The 11,049-nt window shown below is 40.9% G+C and overlaps 1 pseudogene; it reads left to right on the top strand.

Moving 5' to 3' along the window:
- Positions 1-1,091: 1,091 nt before the first annotated feature.
- LOC139027922 (piggyBac transposable element-derived protein 4-like) lies at positions 1,092-6,192 on the top strand (annotated as a pseudogene).
- The last annotated feature ends 4,857 nt before the right edge of the window (positions 6,193-11,049 follow it).

The following is an 11,049-nucleotide window of genomic DNA, read 5'->3' as shown; positions in this document are numbered from 1 at the left end:
CCAGTCCCTGCCGATAAAAAACATCCCCACAGCATGGATGGTGTTCTCGGCGTGGTGAGAAGTGTTAGGTTTGCACCAGACATAGTATATTCCTTGATGGCCAAAAAGCTCAATTTTAGTCTCATCTGACCAGAGTACCTTCTTCCATATGTTTTGGAAGTCTCCCACATGCCTTTTGGTGAACATCAAATGTGTTTGCTTATTTAAAGCCCAGATCTGTGGAGTGTACGGCTTATAGTGGTCCTATGGACAGATACTCCAATCTCCACTATGGAGCAGCTCCTTCAGGGTTATGTCTTTGTTGCCTCACTGATTAATGCCCTCCTTGCCTGGTCTGTGAGTTTTGGTGGGCAGCCCTCTCTTGGCAGGTTTGCTGTGYCGCCATATTCTTTCCAATTTTTAATAATGGATTTAATGGTGCTCCGTGGGATGTTCAAAGTTTCTGATATTTGTTTATAACCCAACCCTGATCTGTATTTCTCCACAACTTTATCCCTGACCTGTTTGGAGAGCTCCTTGGTCTTCATGGTGCTGCTTGCTTGGTGGTGCCCCTTGCTTAGTGGTGTTGCAGACTCTGGGGCCTTTCAGAACATGTGTACATATACTGAGATCATGTGACAGATCTTGTGACACTTAGATTGCACACAGGTGGACTTTATTTAACTAATTATGTGACTTCTGAAGATAATTGGTTTAAAGCAAAGGGGTGAATACATATTTAGGGGRGGCAGGTAGCCTGGTGGTTAGAGCCTTTGACTAGAAACCGCAAGGTTGCAAGATCGAATCCCCGAGCTGACAAATTAAAAATCTGTRGTTCTGCCCCTGAACAAGGCAGTTAACCCACTGTTCCTAGGACGTCATTGAAAATAAGAAGTTGTTCTTAACTGACTTGCCTAGTTAAATAAAGGTTTAAAAAAATATYRATGCACCACTTTTCCATTTATTTATTTTTTGAATTGTTTAAAACAAATAATTTTTTACATTTCACTTCACCAATTTGGACTATTTTATGTGTGTCCATTACATGAAATCCAAATAAAAATTWATTTAAATTACAGGTTGCAATGCAACAAAATAGGAAAAACGCCAAGATGGATWAAAACTTTTGCAAGGCACTGTATATCCCCAGCAAGCCAGCAAAATATGGCATCAAGATATGGGTGGCCTGTGATGCACAATCTAGCTATGCTTGGAAGATGCAAGTCTACACAGGGAAGCCGACCAGTGGAGGCCCAGAGAAGAACCAGGGGATGCAGGTTGTGCTTGATGTGTCAGATGGACTGATGGATCACAATGTCAGGTGTGACAATTTATTCACCTCTTATGAACTCAGCCAGCAGCTCCTGAAGAGGAAGATCACCATGGTTGGCACAGTTAGAAAGAACAATCCTGAGCTCCCCCCTGCACTCCTCGGTATAAGGGGGTGAGAGGCATTCTCATCAAAGTTTGCCTTCACCCCCACCACTCTAGTTTCTTACCTCCCAAAGAGGAACAAGAATGTGGTCCTCCTGAGCACACTGCACAAAACGGCTGAGATCAGTGTTCATGAGGACAGGAAGCCAACCATCATCCTGGACTACAACCACAACAAAGGAGGTGTGGACAACCTGGGAAAGGTGATTGAAACTTACAGCTGCAGGAGGATGACTGCCCGCTGGTCCCTGGTCATCTTCCAGAACATTATTGATGTGTCCTCATAKAATGCCTTTGTGATATGGAACAAGATGCCTGGATAAGCAGAACACGGGGAGGGTGTTCCTGGATCAGCTGGGAAAGGCACTTGTAACCCCACACATTCAATGAAGGGAGTGGCTCCCTCGCACAGCAGCCTCTGCAGCGCTTGTGAAAGCTGTTCAGGGGGCTGAATCTTGTCCGGATCCACCTGAGGCTGCAGCTGAGGCAGGCAAGAGAAGGAGATGCCAATTCTGCCCCCCAAAGAAGGACTGTAAAATAAGTACTATGTGTTGCACCTGTGAGAAATATATCTGCAAAGTCCGTGCACACACACTTGCATAATGTCCTACATGTGCTAATAGAGTTTATTGATTTATGTTCTTCACGTTTTTGTTTTGTATCTTGTCGTGTCTTTGGCTATGCCGGATTAAGTGTTATGACATGCTATTCTATAAAATACTTTCTCTGTAATTAATATTACCTGATTGAGCTAATCATGTAAATGTAATTAACTAGAGAGGAGGGGCACCACGAAAMAATATTTATAGAGCTGTTATCTTCCGAATAAACTCTTAAAGACCTAGTAATATTTTACATCAATAGCAGTCAATATTAATCGTCACCTTATTTCAGTCTCATCTGAAAGTTGTAAATTATTGGTTATCTTCACGAACCCTGGCTAACAAGTTGAATCAGCAATACAAAATTGGGTTTAATTATTTATTTACTAAATACCTAACTAAATCACACAGAATTACATATACACAGAATAAATCATACCTTGATTACAAATTACGTCATAAAGGAAAACGTCCCTAGCGGGCTGAACAGATATGACAGCTGGTTACACAAAGGAAAAGGTCTGGGTTTGAGTGAAAGAGCGGGAAGACTGAGGAACAAAGGGCGAAGCTGTGCTATCGTAAATACAATATCTTATGCATTCTAATACCGCCCTATGGAAAAGGAAAATACAATAAATATTTACTCTGAGCTGCGCTTCGGTAGGTTGGTGGTAGATGGAAGCCGTGTTGCCCAACCGGGTCCTTTGTCCTTTGAAGAATGTCTCTGCTGCTGCTGCTGGGTGGTAGACGGGATACTCTGTCTGTCCTAATTTACGTTTGCAGCTGCTATTGCTAACTCAACGTCTAGGAGGTATCACTTCTATAGTGAATAAGAGTTCAAAGTTCATACCATTCGCAACAAAGCTCATGCTGAGGTTGGCTTAGTTCTGTAGTTGACATGTTATCTGAACCATTCTGACATTGGACCGTCATCCTCACATCCTCAGGAAAAGATAGTTAAATTTTTGTCAATGGCTTATATAGTGGAGGGAGAAGGGTGTGTCTGAAAAGTTTTATAACCCATGTCTCTTCACAGGGGCGGGCCACTGGTTGAGCAGAGCCCTAAACTTATGAAAACCCAAATCTCTCATTTGGAAGCTAAAATTACATTAACTTATTATGGCTGCAGGGGCAGTATTGAGTAACTTGGAAAAAGGTGCCCATTTCAAACGGCCTCGTACTCAATTCTTGCTCGTACAATATGCATATTATTATTACTATTGGATAGAAAACACTCTTTAGTTTCTAAAACCGTTTGAATTATTTCTCTGAGTGAAACAGAACTCATTCTGCAGCCCACTTCCTGTCAGGAAGTGAGATTTCTGAAATCGAGTCTCTGTTCTAGGGCTTGCCTATAAATGGGCATGATACGTATTAGTATACATGCACGTCATACACCTTCCCCTAGATGTCAAGAGGAAGTGAGAGAAGAAATGAAGTGATTATCTTGGTCTGAGGTGGAATAAATCCTCTTGGAATGACGTGTCCGCCATTTCCTGTTTTCTGGAAAGCGCGAAGATGAACCTGGAATTGCCTTCTGGAAAGCTGTCGTTATAGGCGAATACTATCTCCGGCTTTGATTTTATTTGATACATGTTACAATATCATCGTAAAGTATGTTTTTTCAATATAGTTTTATTAGATTATTGAAATTTATTCGGGACGTTAGGCGTTTGCGTTGTTTGACTTTGTTCAGGAAGGAGAGCTTCCCGCCACTTGGCCAGTGTGCTTGCTAATTCAAGAGGGAAAAACGACGTTCTAAATCCAAACAACGACTGCTGGACAAAGGACCCCTTGTACAACATTCTGATGGAAGATCACCAAAAGTAGGACCCATTTTATGATGCTATTTCATATATCTGTCGAACTGTGCTATCGCTACCGTTTGCCTTGAATCAATGCTGTTGTGTGTTAGCTATTGTAGTAAGCTATATAACGCTATATTGTGTTTTCGCTGTAAACACTTAAAAAATCTGAAATATTGGCTGTATTCACAAGATCTTTGTCTTTCATTTGCTATACACCATATATTTTTCAGAAATGTTTATGATGAGTATTTTAGTGTATTTGACGTTGTGTCTGTAATTACTCTGGCTGCTTCGGTGCTATTTCTGACGGTAGCTGTGATGGTAGCAGCAATGTAAAACTGATTTATACCTCAAATATGCACATTTTTAAAAAAAACATAGATTTATTGTGTAACATGTTATAGGACTTGTCATCTGATGAAGTTGTTTCTTGGTTAGTTTGGTTGGATCTTGGTTAGTTGGTTGTCGGTTGTGCATGCTACCTGTGCTGTGAAAAATGTCTGTCCTTTTTTGTATTTGGTGGTGAGCTAACATAAATATACGTGGTGTTTTCGCTGTAAAACATTTTATAAATCGGACATGTTGGCTGGATTCACAAGATGTTTATCTTTCAAATGCTGTATTGGACTTGTTAATGTGTGAAAGTTAAATATTTCTAAAAAATATATTTTGAATTTCGCGCCCTGCACTTGAGCTGGCTGTTGTCATAAGTGTACCGGTGTCGGGCTTGCAGCCTGAAGAAGTTTAATCTCTTCACAAATAATTTAATATTCAAACATTTGAATTAAACAACAATTCCATGTGAATCCGATACTTCTGATGTGCACACTTTCCACAGTAGAGTTTATGTCATTCTATCATGAATGAGAATGTGCCAGATGACAACCGAACTGACATAATATACCTTAAGTACCACCGCATATGTTCACTTGGTCGGATTACCAGAATATAGTTCATTTCCCCCCAACTTCTGATGTTTCCAGAATCTCTATGTTAACCAAAGTTTTTTTTTTTATGTCACATCAGTAGAGTAGGGAGAGGAAAGGGGGGGGAAGAGGTATTTATGACTGTCATAAACCTACCCCCAGGCCAACGTCATGACAATCTGTTATCTTATTTTATTCTTATTTATTGTTGTTGTTTATACACCTTGTGGGCAAAGGCAATGGCAAAAAAACACGGGGACGAAGACCAAACCAACACGTAACAAAAACACAGGGTTGAAACCCAAACAAAAGAGCGAGGAGTACTTCAAATAAATAACACACGCTCACAATGATTAACACACGGGACGAGACCCGTAATCATCTACACAATCCACAATGGCACGAAAGCCAAAACACACAGCACAGGTACTCAGACGCACCAACTGACATAGTGACAATAATCGACAGCCCAATGGTGAAACAAAGGGCACATTTATACAAATACAATCAGTGGGAATTTGGGACCAGGTGTGCACAATGACAGTTCCGGAGGGATCCGTGTCAGTTGTAATAAAAACGAGTGGTGTCCACTGATTAAATGCAGTCTTTCTGCATTGTGAAGAGGGAAAACCCAGATATTCACAAAGTTTGTGATGAATGACAGGTTGTTTCTTCATGCAAAATAGATTTGGGTTTTAAAATTCAATTAAGCTGATTTATTTTACGGCTTTAGTGAAGGCTGGTCATTTTTGACCCTGCGGACAAGGGGAGTATACAGAATGTTAAGACTACACAAGGGTTAAGCCCACAGCCAAGACAACGCAGGAATGGCTTTGGGACATGTCTCTGAATGTCTTTGAGTGGCCCAGCCAGAGCCCAGACTTGAACCCGATCTAACATCTCTGGAGAGACCTGAAAATAGCTGTGCTGCAACTCTCCCATCCAACCTGACTGAGCTTGAGAGGATCTGCAGAGAAGAATCAGAGAAACTCCCCCAAATACAGGTGTGCCAAGCATGTCATACCAAAAAAGACTCAATGCTGTAATCGCTGCCAAAGGGGATTCATCAAAGTACTGAGTAAATACTTATGTAAATGTGATATGTATTTTTTATTTGTAATAAATTAGCAAAAATTTCTAAAAACCTGTTTTTGCTTTGTGAGTAGATTGATGAGGGAAAAAAACAGTTTAATACATTTAGAATAAAGGCTGTAATGTAACAAAATGTGGAAAAAMGGGTCTTTATACTTTCCAAAGGCACTGTCTGCTCTTTCAAAGTTGCATAATTTGATGCAGTTGAATATGCATGTGAGAACAATTTTATTAATTTTATTCAGAAAATATTCCAAATTAACCGTGTGGTATGTTCATAAAGTGTGTGACCGTCTGCACCCCCTTATCCACATCGACGGGACCGCAGTAGAGAAGGTGGAAAGCTTCTAGTTCCTCGGCGTACACATCAGTGACCATCTGAAATGGTCCACCCACAACAGACAGTGTGGTGAAGCAGGCGCAACAGCGCCTCTTCAACTCCAGGAGGCTGAAGAAATGTGTCTTGACATCTAAAACCCTCACAAACTTTTACAGATGCATAATTGAGAGCATCCTGTTGGGCTGTATCACCGCCTGGTATGGCAACTGCACCACCCGTGATGTGTCTGCCCAACGCATCACTGGGGGCAAACTACCTGCCCTCTAGGACACCTAGGAAGGCCAAAAAGGCCAAGAAGGCCAAAAAGATCATCAAGCACTACAACCACCTGAGCCACTGCCTGTTCACCCAGCTATCATCCAGAAGGCGAGGTCAGTACAGCTGCATCAAAGCTGTGACCGAGAGACTGAAATACAGCTTCAATCTCAAGTCCATCAGACTGTGAAATAGCCATCACTAGCACCGTAGAGGCTGCTACCTTATATACTTGAAATCACAGGCCACTTTAATAATGGAACACTAGTCACTTTAATAATAATGTTTACATGTTTTGTGTTACTCATCTAATATGTATATACTGTATTCTATTATATTCTAATATATTTTTGTCTATGCCGCTCCGACATTGCTCGTCCACATATTTATATATTCTTAATTCCATTCCTTTACTTTAGATCTGTGTGTATTGTGTGTATTATTGTGAATTTGTTAGATATTACTTGTTAGATATGACTGCACTGTTGGAGCTAGAAACACAAGCATTTCACTACACCTGCAAAATCATCTGCTAAACATGTGTATGTGACCATTAACATTTGATTTCACTGAATGGTGTTTTACAATGGGATGATGAGGTGGAAGACTGCTTCAAGATTGTTAAATGGGGTCGGTCAAAGTTCTCTTTGACCGTGTTTCTCATCTCATCACCAAAGCGGATGTATCTATTCAGTCTAACAATGACTTCTCTCCAACTGCTTCAAACCTAATTCAAACCGTTTGGAAGGAATGGGCCTCCCCCCTGCTGGAGATGGGAGATGGCCTCAGCCTGTGCCATGTGCTGGCTGCTTCTTCACTTTGGGGAGCTATAAATCTGAGATCGCTTCATCTAATCTCTGGGGAACCTGAGCAGGCCCTCAGAGAAGCATGCTGAAGTGATGCAGAGGAGATATGATCCAATACCCATTAGATTTARAATTCTGATTAAAGAGCTGATTTCTCCTCTGAGCACCATGCGCTAGTCCTCCCTGACCGTGGGAGACAGCATGGCGTCGTCTGATGAAATAATGGAAAATTATCTCCCTGGATGGTAAAGCTGGATGCCTGGAGAGGTTTATGACTTTGGACTGGCCGATACAACCTTCCCCGTGGGAGACAAGAGACACGAACCTATACATCTCAGATATCATCTCTAAATCAAGCAGATATGCGAGGGGTGAAAAACATATTTCATGTTGATATCAGAGATGGGGATGAACAGGAAATGAAAATCCAGGGCTAACAGACAAATAAAGAGAAAAATTGAGGGGAATCCACTTTTCATCTCCTTGGCTGAGGAAGAGGAGAGAGAGAGAGAGAGTCGAAACAGTTTGCAGATATACGGATATCCTGACCAAATTTTGTGCAGTTTCTTTTTTTTTTTTTTTTTGGCAGTGTTCGGGAGGTTTTTTTTCGGGCTGTTTGAAAACAATTTTTTAGCTTGAGGCTAGTCGAAGTTCGGTATTCGAAGTCTACGCCCCTTCATCTGTGATTGGTCAACAGTAGGGTTTCTTCAATTAAGTGTTTGCTGTCATCATATATACAGTCACTGGTTGTCATTAAACGATGGACTAGTTATCATGCACATTTTTTCACTTGCGAAATATTGCACCAAACATCTTAGCTAGATGTAAAAGTGCGAGACTAAGACCTCATTGATGACATATTTCTTGATTTATCTTAGATTCATTCTGACTATTTTGAAAAGTGTCTAGTGCTATTTGTTCCTACGGCATCTCAAGAGGGACAAACAGTCATATTTCTCATTTTTCAACCGAAGGTCTTTTAAGGGAGCACTGTACGCGAGCACAGACGTTCACTTTGCCTAGCCAGGTTCTGCTAGGAGCAACCAGAACCTATGTACGCGGACGCCTTCAGAAGATTAAAATGAGTTTTTGGGGAATGGCACTAGAACTCATTTGTAATGTCATAGAGGGAAATGCCTGCAGCTTGAGGAATCACATGCACAGACATTCCAGCAAAAATATGCCATGAAGAAAAAGGGAGTTCTTTCTTCAATCTTTACTGTACAAGGCGATTTGGGGATGTTTCTGTAGACTATTCTCATTTGAAATGTATACAGCAGCTAAAATGTACAATTTATGATAGTCTACTGTTGCAGTGCAAACAAAATATGTGAGTTTTTCCTGTCACGTAATCCACATAACTGCTTTATGTACACTAACTACTGTAAATATGGTCAAATACTGTTTGTAGGAATAAGGCCAATTTAATGAGTGGAATGAAAATGAAGTGTGTTGATGAGTGTGATGGCAGCTACAGGCCCATGGCTAGTATTCTGATGAGTGGAGCCACAGCTGTGCTGTTTCCCCTCAGTCTTATTATGGTGTATTGGACGGAATAACACTCACTCACTCTTCCAGGGCTGTTATGAAGTATTACTGATGAAAACACACGCACACAAACACGCACAAATGAGCACAATCACATACACACACAACACACACATAGGTGTGCAAACACAGAAATCCACACAAATGCTCAAAAGCAGAAAAACACAGGCACGCACGCACGCACGCACGCACGCACGCACGCACACACACACGCGCGCGCGGGAGGGGGCGGGTGGGGGGGTGGTAACAGTGTATTTCCTCAGAGATTAGGGTGTAGGTATTGATGGATTTCAAACATCAAATGAAATGTGAATATTAATGCCATTAGTTACAGTACAGAGACGATACAGGGACTCTCTATGAGGCCCACCACATGTGGATGGTATTGAAGCCACTGTGCTACGTGCGGACACTGGTAGTTAAGTGGGGATCTAAATGTCTTTCATTGAAAGCTGGTGCTTACAAGGGCCTCCAATGACATTCTCTAGCTGTGTTCGAATACTCATATTAACCACACTAACTGTACTATTTGAGACGTAAATTGAGTATGTGGTATGCTTATTGGTCATAGTGTGGATATAGTTAGTATGCCAAAAGATGTCGTACTAAATTTGTCAAAATATGAAGTATACAAGCAGTGGACACTATTTCTGTGCTTTTAGGGCCCATAATGCATTTCTTCCAAAAATGCCGTGGCTTCACATCGTTTTCAGATTTGAAGAAAATGGCGGAAAATATTCAGCCGAAGTTCGACGAGAGCGGATACAAATTCATTGCTTTAACTAATTCTGACAAATGTTAAGAAAATGTTGAGCAATGTAATAAAGTAATGATTTTTCAAATAAGTTACATTACACGTTATTTTGGCTGACAATTTCTTAGCTACGCTATCCTTATGAACCGCATTGCATTACAACAGTATGTACTGTACGTTAGCTAGTTACCTATCGTTAGTTGGCTACTAATACATCGAACTTGCCAGGCATTAAATGAACTATATGCTATCTAACTAACTACCCAACGTTTATTGATTTGATTCTTCACGTTCTTAGCTGTGGTATAGTCATTGGACATTGTTAATTCTGGCTATCTACTCCAATTTCAGAGCACTCTCGTCTGAGTGTGCCAGAGCTCAGAATAACTTAAGGATTTACGAACGCTCAACACCCGTTGAATATGGCCGGTGTCAGTAAACGTCGGCAAAAAGAAGRGTCATAAAATGTTGCCAGCAGCACAGTAACAGTTACCAACAATCTGGGTAACATGAAAACAGCCTAACCAGCTCTGCTACAGTGAGTAAAATGGTCAGAATGAGGTGTTCTCTCATTTGTGTCTGGAAGTAGCTAGCAAGCTAGCCAATGTTAGCCAGTTAGCTTGGGTGCCTGACTGCCATTGTGAGGTCTGAACGCTCAGATCAACGCTACTCCTTGACCACAGTGTCCAGTGTACGCTCCGATAGCGAAATGCTCTGAATTTACGAACTGACAATCTGACAACGCTCTGGATTCGTGCACTCTGAGCGCACTCTGGCACTCCAGATTGATTTACGAACACACCCAAAATCGTAAAATGTCTAGCGAGCCATTTGTTATGCTAACAAGCTAGCAAGAGGTTGCATAGCAACAACATCAACTTCCAGGAGACAGGTGAAGCGCTAGTACGTTTAACTGAAAGGATACCATTTGTTTACAGTATACTAAAATGAACTAATAGTATATACTCATTAAGTATGTAGTATACCATATGTTAGTATGGGTATTCGAACACAGCTTCTGTCTTGACTTCAACCTCAAGTGTCTTCTTCTCAGTTATTTATACAAGTTCAGATAGGGGAAGAGGGTTAGAGCAGAGGGTTTGTGTGAGATAAGTGTGTAAGACAAAGTGCAGTTAATAAAAGGTCCCATGGTTATCCTGCTGTCTCTGTGAAGTCAATGACTAGACTACTGTATTCTATCCTATTCTACTGTATCTTAGTCTTTACCGCTCTGACACTGCTCTCCCAAATTTTTATATATTCTTAATTCCATTCTTGTACTTTAGATTTGTGTTTTTTGTGTGTATTGTTGTGTAATTGTTAGATGTTACTTGTTAGATATTACTGCACTGTTGGAGCTAGAAACACAAGCATTTCGCTGCACCCGCAATAACGTCTGCTGAACACGTGTATGTGACCAATACAATTTGATTWGATTTGACAGCCTTAGTCTTCACAGTATATATATATGAGATGAGTAATTTAAAACATGTAGACATTATTAA

The sequence above is a fragment of the Salvelinus sp. IW2-2015 genome, linkage group LG6.2 (assembly GCF_002910315.2).
Source record: "Salvelinus sp. IW2-2015 linkage group LG6.2, ASM291031v2, whole genome shotgun sequence".
In the NCBI taxonomy this organism is placed as follows: Eukaryota; Metazoa; Chordata; class Actinopteri; order Salmoniformes; family Salmonidae; genus Salvelinus; species Salvelinus sp. IW2-2015.
The sequence above is the reverse complement of the archived record's forward strand: the minus strand, read 5'-3'. Positions and strand labels throughout refer to the sequence as shown.